A 9,462-nucleotide genomic window follows, 5' to 3' on the forward strand; every position below is an offset into this window, starting at 1 on the left:
TTTTGAGGAAGTTTTTGGGATCAGACAAATCTAGGTTTGGGTCTTGGCTTTGCTACTGACTGACTGTAAGATCTTGGAGAAAGCACTCTTAAGTTTCTGAGTCTTGTGTCCTAATCTTAAAAATGGGAATATGACCCTCCCCCAACCCCGTGCCCGGTGCGCGGCCTGGGAGTCCGCGGCCTGAGCTGGAAGCGCCGGGCGAGCCCACTGCGCGGCCATCGTGGGGGAAGCGAAGGTTCCTGATTCCACCTCCCTCCTAAGTGAAGGTTTCTGTCCCTGGAGAGGAGGCGGCGCCCTGTATCGGCCTTCGTCCTCCGCGGGAGCTGCGGCGCCAAGATGAGCGGCGAGGAGAACCCAGCCAGCAAGCCCACGCCGGTGCAGGACGTACAGGGCGACGGGCGCTGGATGTCCCTGCACCATCGGTTCGTGGCTGACAGCAAAGATAAGGAACCCGAAGTCGTCTTCATCGGGGACTCCTTGGTCCAGCTAATGCACCAGTGCGAGATCTGGCGGGAGCTCTTTTCTCCTCTGCATGCACTTAACTTTGGCATCCGTGGTGATGAGGGAACACAGCATGTATTGTGGCGGCTGGAGAATGAGGAGCTGGAACACATCCGGCCCAAGATTGTGGTGGTCTGAGTGGGCACCAACAACCACGGACACACAGCAGAGCAGGTGACTGGTGGCATCAAGGCCATTGTGCAACTGGTGAATGAGCGGCAGCCCCAGGCCCGGGTTGTGGTGCTGGGTCTGCTTCCGCGAGGCCAGCATCCCAACCCACTTCGGGAGAAGAACCGACGGGTGAATGAGCTGGTACGGGCAGCACTGGCTGGTCACCCTCGGGCCCACTTCCTAGATGCCGACCCTGGCTTTGTGCACTCAGATGGCACCATCAGCCACCATGACATGTATGATTACCTACATCTGAGCCGCCTAGGCTACACACCTGTTTGCCGGGCTCTGCACTGCCTGCTTCTGCGTCTGCTGGCCCAAGACCAGGGCCAAGGTGCTCCCCTGCTGGAGCCCGCACCCTAAGCATCCTGCTGCCTTCCCACAACATTAAACTCTCCTTCCTCGGTGAAAAAAAAAAAAAAAAAAAAAAAAAAAAGGGAATACCAGTATATGCGTTGCTGGCTTGTTGCCAGAATTGAATATGTAATACATATAACACACCAAGCATGAAGCACACAGTAGGTATCAGTATTAGTTCTTTCTTCCTAATCTGCCCTACTCCCAATCATAGATATAGTTCAGGTGTTAACTTGCTGGTTATCCCCTACAAGCCAGGCTAGGAAATATCAGGGAGATCTTAATAAGCTTATGGTATGGTTTGGCTCTGTGTCCCCACCCAAATCTCATGGTGAATTGTAATTCTAAGTGTTGGGGGAAGGATCTGGTGGGAGGTATTTGGATTATGGGGTAGATTTCTTCCTTACTGTTCTCATGATCCTGAGTGATTTCTCATGAGATCTGATGGTTTAAAAGTGTGTGGCACTTCCTCCTTAATTCTTTCTCTCTCCTGATAGCCATGTGAAGATGTGCTTGTTTCCCTTTTGCTTCCTGCCATGATTGTAAGTTTCCTGAGGCCTCCCCAGAAGCAGAAGTCTGTATAGTTCACAGAACTGTGAGCCAACTAAACCCCTTTTCTTTATAAATTACCCAGTCTCAGATATGCTTTTATACCAGTGTGAGAATGAACTAATACAGTTGCCAAGTAGGTTCCATAGGGAATTGTCAAAATATTGAAAAAGAGATATTTGTAATTTGATTATTTAAAATAAGATGTTTTAATTTCCTATTCTTCATTGAGGCCTTCACTGCTAATAGCAGCCTATTCTCTTGTCTACTATAAAAGGAACAAGATTACAGGTTGATTTTAGGTAACTCAATAAGAGGTGTATGTCAAATTCAAATCATTGTTTACATAAGATGACTATTATTCAATTCAAAAACATAGCATGTCCTCCCATACCTAGTCTTCTGGCTGGCCCCGATTCAACTGTTAGGTCTCAGCATAGACGCCACTTTCTGGGACATCTCAGATACCTCAAGTTTGGTTTGACCTTTCTGTGTACCTCTTACCTTGCTCACTTGCAATTTTATGTTAATCAACTGTTCTTCACTAAATGTAAGCCACCTTAGGGCAGGGACTCTGTATGGTTCCTCCTTGTATCTGCAGTCTTTACCATAGGTTTGGATCCAGTGGCTATTCAGTTAACTTTGGTTCATGTGAATGGTTTGGGAAGAAGTCACTCATGTTAACGGAGTCTACGTAGCAACAACAATTAGCTAAGTGATTTTCCTTTTTTTTTTTTCATTCCTCTCTGTTCACTGTGTTCTTTTTGCTGGTTTTTCATATTTTGTGGAGAGCTAAAGAAGAATCAAAATCTATAACCTTTCCTGTCTGATTTTACTTCTTCCTAACAATGACTTTACTGTCCTTTTTACTCTTCCTGCCAATTCATTCACTCCTACTGTACAATCTGTCTCTTAGCTGTAGTATACTCATTCATCGGAAAGCTAGTTTAAATATATTGCTAGTCTTTTGTATGCCTTTTTATTGCTTTTGTTAATTAACATTTGATGTAAATAACAACAGATTTGGCTTCTTGGATTCAGAGCTTGAGTTCCTCATCCTTCTCCCGGATACCCCTTTCCGTTTTTTCCCGCGTTACATTGAAGCTGTTCCTCTTATTACAGAGTTTAGCAAGGCTTAATCCTTTGTAGCTAAATTCCAGGGAATCTCTAGGATCTGCCAGCTCAGGGAAAGGGGTGGTGTTAGATGTGATGTGCTTCATGCCCTTCCTTCCTGCCTGGTAAGTGTATCATTTTCTCCAGTTGACCCAGTGAAGGGAGGTTAGCAAAACGCTTCTAATTCCTAGGTCAGATCATAGCCTGTAGCCTGGACCACCAGCGTTGGCAGGGAATTGGGCCACTGCCAGACACTTGGAGATGGGCACAAGGGCGCTATTTTTCTTGGGCTGAATTGAGTAGTCTTCCTGCTCCCTCCTCTTCTGGGAGTTTACATAGATGGAAAATAAGTTTTCTCTTTTGGCAAAATAGCAAGGCAGTTCAGAGAAAGACGTGCTTGGGCACTGAATCAGGAGGAATAGGAATCATTGGAAAAGCTAGAAAAGGCCTGAGTTTCCAGCCTTTTCTTTCTAAAGCTTTGATTTTCTCTCTCTCAATATATATTGGTATAATGAGTTTGTTAGAAAGGAATTCCACTTTTTAAAGGCTCATTTACTTAAACTACTTACTCAGATTAGGTTAAGTTGGTATTTCTCTCTCTCTTTCTTTCCCTCTGTCTTTAATTTTCTTGTATCCCAGCTTCCACTTAATTTTGGCAGCTTGGGGATCCCATTTTATTTTATGAATGCTCATTGAGGAGAGGTAATATATTTGCCCCCACCCTTCAAGCCATCTACATTTGTTTTCTGTATCATATGATTTAGTACTTGGCTATAAACAGCTCTATTATAGATTCCTTTCCCTTCTATGCTACCCTTTAATATGTGAATTTACAAGGGGCAGTAGATCTCCCAGAAGCAATATACATATTTTTAACAGTACGTGGGGAGGCTGAACTAACTTGTACTGAGAGTAATAGGCTGGATATCATGGAAATGGGAATTGGCACAAATAGCTGATCTCAGTTAAAACTTTTCCTGTACCTTCTTTTGTATATCACATGATCCTATGTCCAATGTATAGTCAAACTTAAAGTAGAAAAAAAATCACATATATAGTAGTGAGTTTTCAAACTAATATAACCTAGACTACTTTCACTTAATATATAGTTACTCATAAAATATCACTTTTTTATGAATTCAAGAAGTTTCTTGGGGGTAAACTTAGTGCCTCATGCCTTGGACCATTATGTAGGTTACACTTTAGTCTCTGTCATGAATCTTACTCTCTGACTTTGGAACACTTAGTCTTTGTCTCCATGTGTGAAATACATTTACAGCTCATAAACAGTAGCTTTCCCTTTAAAAATAACATGCGGATTTGAAAAAACAATGAGATCTTTTCTGTATTTCTGCCTCGATGTCATTCATTGACATTTTACTGTGTCATTTCTGTGTTGTGTTTTGTGACTAAACCCCAGCTATTCCCTATTTTTAAACTGTGATAGATGGGTTTTGATAATTCTACTTTACAAGGCAAAAGCTTGAACAATAGTGGGAATGATAAAAAATAACAAGTGAGTGAATGCCACCACAAAATAAACACAAAACTCAGTGCTATAGACATTATTCTGCTGTTACTATTTTTCTTTTTCATGCTGGAGTTTCGCTGTTAGACAATTTTGTCATTTTGGGATATATTTGGACTCCGTGGAATTTATATTTATATAATTCCCATCTGAACCTAGTATCTATGGCAGTTAGCATAGGCAGATAGATAAGTAGGTAAAATAGTCATGTGTACCTGGCCTGGAGTAGTAGTTGTGTACAGGTACAGTGGGAACACCAAGAAATAAAGAAATACACTTACGGGGAAAGTTGAAGAAAATATTACGGAGGAGATGATGGGGGAGACTTTTTTTGAGGTGTGGGGGAGATATATATATATTTTTTTTTTAAATTTAGTTTTATTTAAGTTCCAGTGTATGTGTAGAATGTGCAGGTTTGTTACATAGGTAAACGTGTATTATGGTATTTTGCTGCACCTGTCAATCCATCACCTAAGTATTAAGCCCAGCGTGCATTATCTATTTTTCCTGATGCTCTCCCTCCCGCCACCCCCGATGGGGGAGGTATTTTGAAGACAGCTGAGGAGTTTGATTAGATGGAAGTGATCAAAAGTGGTTTAGTAAGAGGGCGTAACAGGAGCAAAGGCAGAGTAGAGGAAAGGCCCGGAGTTGGGGAAGAACAGGGGACTGTGTGATGCGGCTAGACAGAAGGGAACATAGGAGTAAGGCGAGTAGGGATACATTTTTCACAGCACCGCTGGAAAGACTGGCATGCCAGGTGAAGTGACGGGGCCTTTCTCCTCTATGCAGTGGGGAACACCGACTGTTTAAGTGGGGAAGAGGATAGAGTCCATTTCTTAGAATAATATTGATTTTCATATTTAAAAATGAATCAAGAAGTGAAGAGAGTCTTTTAAAGTAAAAAATTAAGGGAGACTTTGATCAAAAGTGAAGGGGATCATCTAATAATCTGGAGAAGACTATTTGTAGCATAAGTTTCAGTTTCTTAGGAGAGCTTTTGAATCTACAAAAATCAGCCCAGTATTTCCATTAATAGTTCTCTTTTATTAAAGAGACTTATATTCTGAAGGGGCTTAAAAATATGATGTAGTATTCATTATTTATCACACTCTATAAAATATGAGTTGCGCTCAAGCCTGTAATCCCAGCACTTTGGGAGGCCGAGACGGGCGGATCACGAGGTCAGGAGATCAAGACCACCCTGGCTAAGACGGTGAAACCCCGTCTCTACTAAAAAATACAAAAAACTAGCCGGGCGAGGTGGCGGGCGCCTGTAGTCCCAGCTACTCGGGAGGCTGAGGCAGGAGAATGGCGGGAACCCGGGAGGCGGAGCTTGCAGTGAGCTGAGATCGGGCCACTGCACTCCAGCCCGGGCAACAGAGCAAGACTCCGTCTCAAAAAAAAAAAAAAAAATGTGAGTTGGAATGTTAGCATTTCTAGTCTTTTGCTCAGACTCTTCAACATTGTGGCACGTGGTCCTGGAAGGAACTGTGGATCACTGAACCTCGTGATCAAATGGAGTTGGGTCTTTTCATTTCTGTAATTAAGAGAGCCCATTCCAAATTGTGAGGGAGTATTACTGGCATAATAGTGGTGTGAAAATACTGAATGCCAAAACCAAAATGAGAAGAACTGAGTGCTGCCCATTAAGAAAAACCATCCCAGATGATTAATTATATTGACAAACTACATCCTTAAAATATTTGCCCTCCAAATGGATTATGCCAATTTATACATTATGTACTTGTTGATATTGTTCGTTTAATAGTGGCAGAATTACAACTTTGAATCAGACTTCCGCAATTAAACGGTTGATTCAAGTGGTCTTAACTGTCTCAGTGAGTTGTACCTCCCTTTGGCAATGCTTAATAAATGCAAATCTAAAATGCTGGCATTGTAGCTTTAAAAATATGCATATTGTCTGGCTGTTGAGGAAAGTAAAAAATAAACCTGAACATTTGGATTTCAACCATTGAAGCAAAGATAGAAAGATGATTGAATTCAGTCTTAAATTTTATAGAACTAAATTTAATGGTGAGCACAATCGCACTTGGTGGTGATTGTTTTCAGTGCTGCTTTATTAAGTTATGTAATGGCAGGAGTTCAAACTCAGTGATTGCCGAAATGGTAAATTTAAGGAGTATTTGAGATTGCCTGCCAATATGCAAGTGTAAGGGTTTCAGAGTGCAGAAAATATTATTTCCACCTTCCTATTTCTGTAGCTTAGAATTCTTATTCAAATAGTTTTTAGGGATTATATTTAATACACTGCTTTAAAAATGTTTAAAAATCTCATTTTATTCCCCAAAGATTTGTTTTTTGCTGTTGCGATTAGATGATGACAGCTAGCTGGCTTTTAAAATTGATCAGGAAGTATTCTGGCAGTCATTCAGTGTTGTAATAGCACTTTAATGGATATGAGCTATTCACCCAGATCAGACTCAATGTCAAAACAGGCGAAAATACAGCTGTCACTCTGGACAACAAGATACTCATATGCAAGCAGCTGCTTAATACACTGTAGAAAGGCAGCCTTTTAGTAATATTTAAAAGGTGTGTCAATGCCAGTGTATGAGTATACTGTAAAGTTGGTGTATGCCATTTAGAATGGAGGACGAGGACATGCATGTATTTTATCTGTACATATACACAAGTGCATTCTGTGAAAATAACCTACGTATGTACTATAGACAAGCAGGAAGGCCTTAATTCTTCTTTGTTTTAATAGACATTTTTTGTGTTTAATACATGCAAACACATGCACACACCCCCCCACACACACACACTTGTTTGACTGTGCTGGTGGAAGCCTGGTGTTAATGAAGTCAAGGTTCTTTATTCAATCTCCATATGAGGCCAGTTAACCCCGTTCTGAACTGAACTCAAATGCTGAACCCCCTCTCCAGATAGTCAACTTATACATGCAGGCATTGATTTTAAGGAGAGCCAAAATTGAGGAAAGCACAATCAGGACAATTACTGGTAAAATTACTCACATCATTTCAGCAGCAGACTGGTGTTATTTCCATTATCACCTGAAGGACAGTACCTTCATGAAGTTACGATACCAGTAACTTCTCATGTTCTGTCACTAAACATCTTGAAGCAACTTCATGGATATTAATTTATTTGATTCTTGAGTTAGTTATATGAAATGTGTAGCAAAAGGAAGTTTATTATCCAGTTTTATGATGAGGCAACTGAACGGTTAAGTGGATACCAATGCCATATGCCTAGTTATGACTATAGCTTAGATGTCCAGACTCCAAGTTCAGTTCTCTTTTTATGACACATGGCACATTCCTACATTTGTAGTTGTCAGCTCACTATGTGCTTTTTTGTTTGTTTGTTTTTTTAGAGACAGGGTTTCACTCTGTTACCCAGGCTGGAGTGCAGTGGTGTGATCATGATTCACTGTAGCCTCCACCTCCCAGGCTCAAGTGATCATTCCACCTCAGCCTACTGAATAGCTGGGACCACAGGTGTGCACCACACCTGGCTAATTTTTTATTTTTTGTAGAGATGGGGCCTCACAATGTTGCCCAAGCTGGTCTCAAACTCTTGGTTTCCCAAAGTTCCCAAAGTTATTCCCCCTGCCTTGGCTTCCCAAAATGCTGGGATTACAGGTGTGAGCCACTGCACTTGGCCCTTGCCATGTGTTTTGTGAACATCTATTGCATGCTCCAGATTGTTCCAGGTAGGGTAAATGATACAACGTGATTAAAACAAAGATTTTGATCTCACAGAGCAGTATGTAATAGACATATAATTTGCTGCATATAAGTAGACACAATGCTAAGCCAAATAAATGCCAGCATAGAAAGGGAGATCAGATGCTGGGACAGTATGGAAGGAAAGCCCATGTGAAGAAGACTCATCTTCTTAGATGACTGTAGGCACCCTTTGAAATAGACTATGAGGAAGTCTAGATTCTGTCAACTGAACAGGAAGTTGAGAATAAGGACAAAAATTTGTTTAGGTGAATAGTGACTGCTCATGGTGACCAGAATGCAAGATAAATGCAGGAGGATTGTACATGATGCGGCTGAAGAGAGCCAGACTGAACATTTGACTGACTTCTGCAGACAAAAGGGAAATCATGGGAAGGTTCTGAGCAAGGCAATGACAGATTGGAACTGGGTTTTAGAAAGATTAGTTTATCAGTGGTGCATAGGAGAGATAGAAATGGAGAGAGTAGGTACATGAGAAGACCAATTAGAGGGTACTTACAACCTTACAACATTCAAGACAAAAGGAAATAAAGGCTTCCAGGAGGATGCCAGCATGCCTAAGGGTTATTTCTTTATGGAGCTTCTGAGTGCATTAGAACACCATAGCACATGTGATTAGTGACCATAACTCGACTTCTAACTGCTAGCATTCTTACTCCAAGGCTTTCTCTGACTGCTGAAGTCCTGGCCAGGGAATTAACACAGTCTGCATGGACTGACAGAGATGGTGTGTAAATACACCAGTTTCTCCACTCTATGGATGTGCTAATCCTTATATACAGTTTACACGGACTCCCAGAGTTCCTTGGCAGGATTGAGCTCCAGTGGTCCACAGTGGTAGCACTGACTGCATATTCTTACAGGCTGCCTTGTCTTCCCTGTGGCACTTCTCCATACCCTTCCAGTGCTTCTGTTACTTCCAAACAAATTATTTGTACTCAAATCTTGAGCTCATGGACTGCTTCTGGGAGATCTTAAACAAAGATAAATGCAAAGTCCCAATTTGATCTTGTGAGCTTGTATTATATATAGGGGTTTTCTGAGTCAGAATTTTTACTGGTACCAAGTTCAAACTTTGGTTCAGACTGGAAATTACAGTTTATTTCATTCTTGGTCCCCAAACAGTTTCAGCTTGCCTGTAGTCTCTAGATAGCCAAGGCAGACTGTCAAATCAAATAAGAACTCTAAGAGGTGATTTGGCTCAATCTCTTTATATTGACAAAGAAATGTAGATTTCAAAACATTTTGAAAAGTAGAAACAAAATTAAATTTTCAATTGTAATATATTAATATCACAATTCCACTTAAATATATAGGCCTATTTGGTCCAGGCGTGGGTGACTCACACCTGTAATCCCAGAATTTTGGGAAGCTGAGGCAGGTGGATCATTAGAGGCCAGGAGTTCGAGAACAGCCTGGCCAACATGGTGAAATCTCGTGTCTACTAAAAATACAAAAATTAGCCAGGCATGGTGGTGGGCGCTTGTAATCCCAGCTACTCAGGAGGCTGAG

At 41.5% G+C, this 9,462-nt stretch overlaps 1 protein-coding gene and 1 pseudogene across 2 annotated transcripts in view; both read left to right on the plus strand.

Moving 5' to 3' along the window:
* The window catches only part of NPAS3 (neuronal PAS domain protein 3), a gene marked incomplete at its 5' end in the record, with an annotated part of 867,539 nt that overhangs the window by 90,170 nt on the left and 767,907 nt on the right, over positions 1-9,462 (plus strand). The gene's annotated exons all lie outside the window — the stretch shown is intronic.
* Positions 141-1,088, plus strand: LOC105511690 (annotated as a pseudogene). Its single transcript, XR_001001751.1, has one exon. The product of XR_001001751.1 is annotated as a platelet-activating factor acetylhydrolase IB subunit gamma pseudogene (transcript).

Source organism: Colobus angolensis, unplaced genomic scaffold, assembly GCF_000951035.1.
Source record: "Colobus angolensis palliatus isolate OR3802 unplaced genomic scaffold, Cang.pa_1.0 Scaffold202, whole genome shotgun sequence".
Lineage (NCBI taxonomy): Eukaryota > Metazoa > Chordata > Mammalia > Primates > Cercopithecidae > Colobus > Colobus angolensis.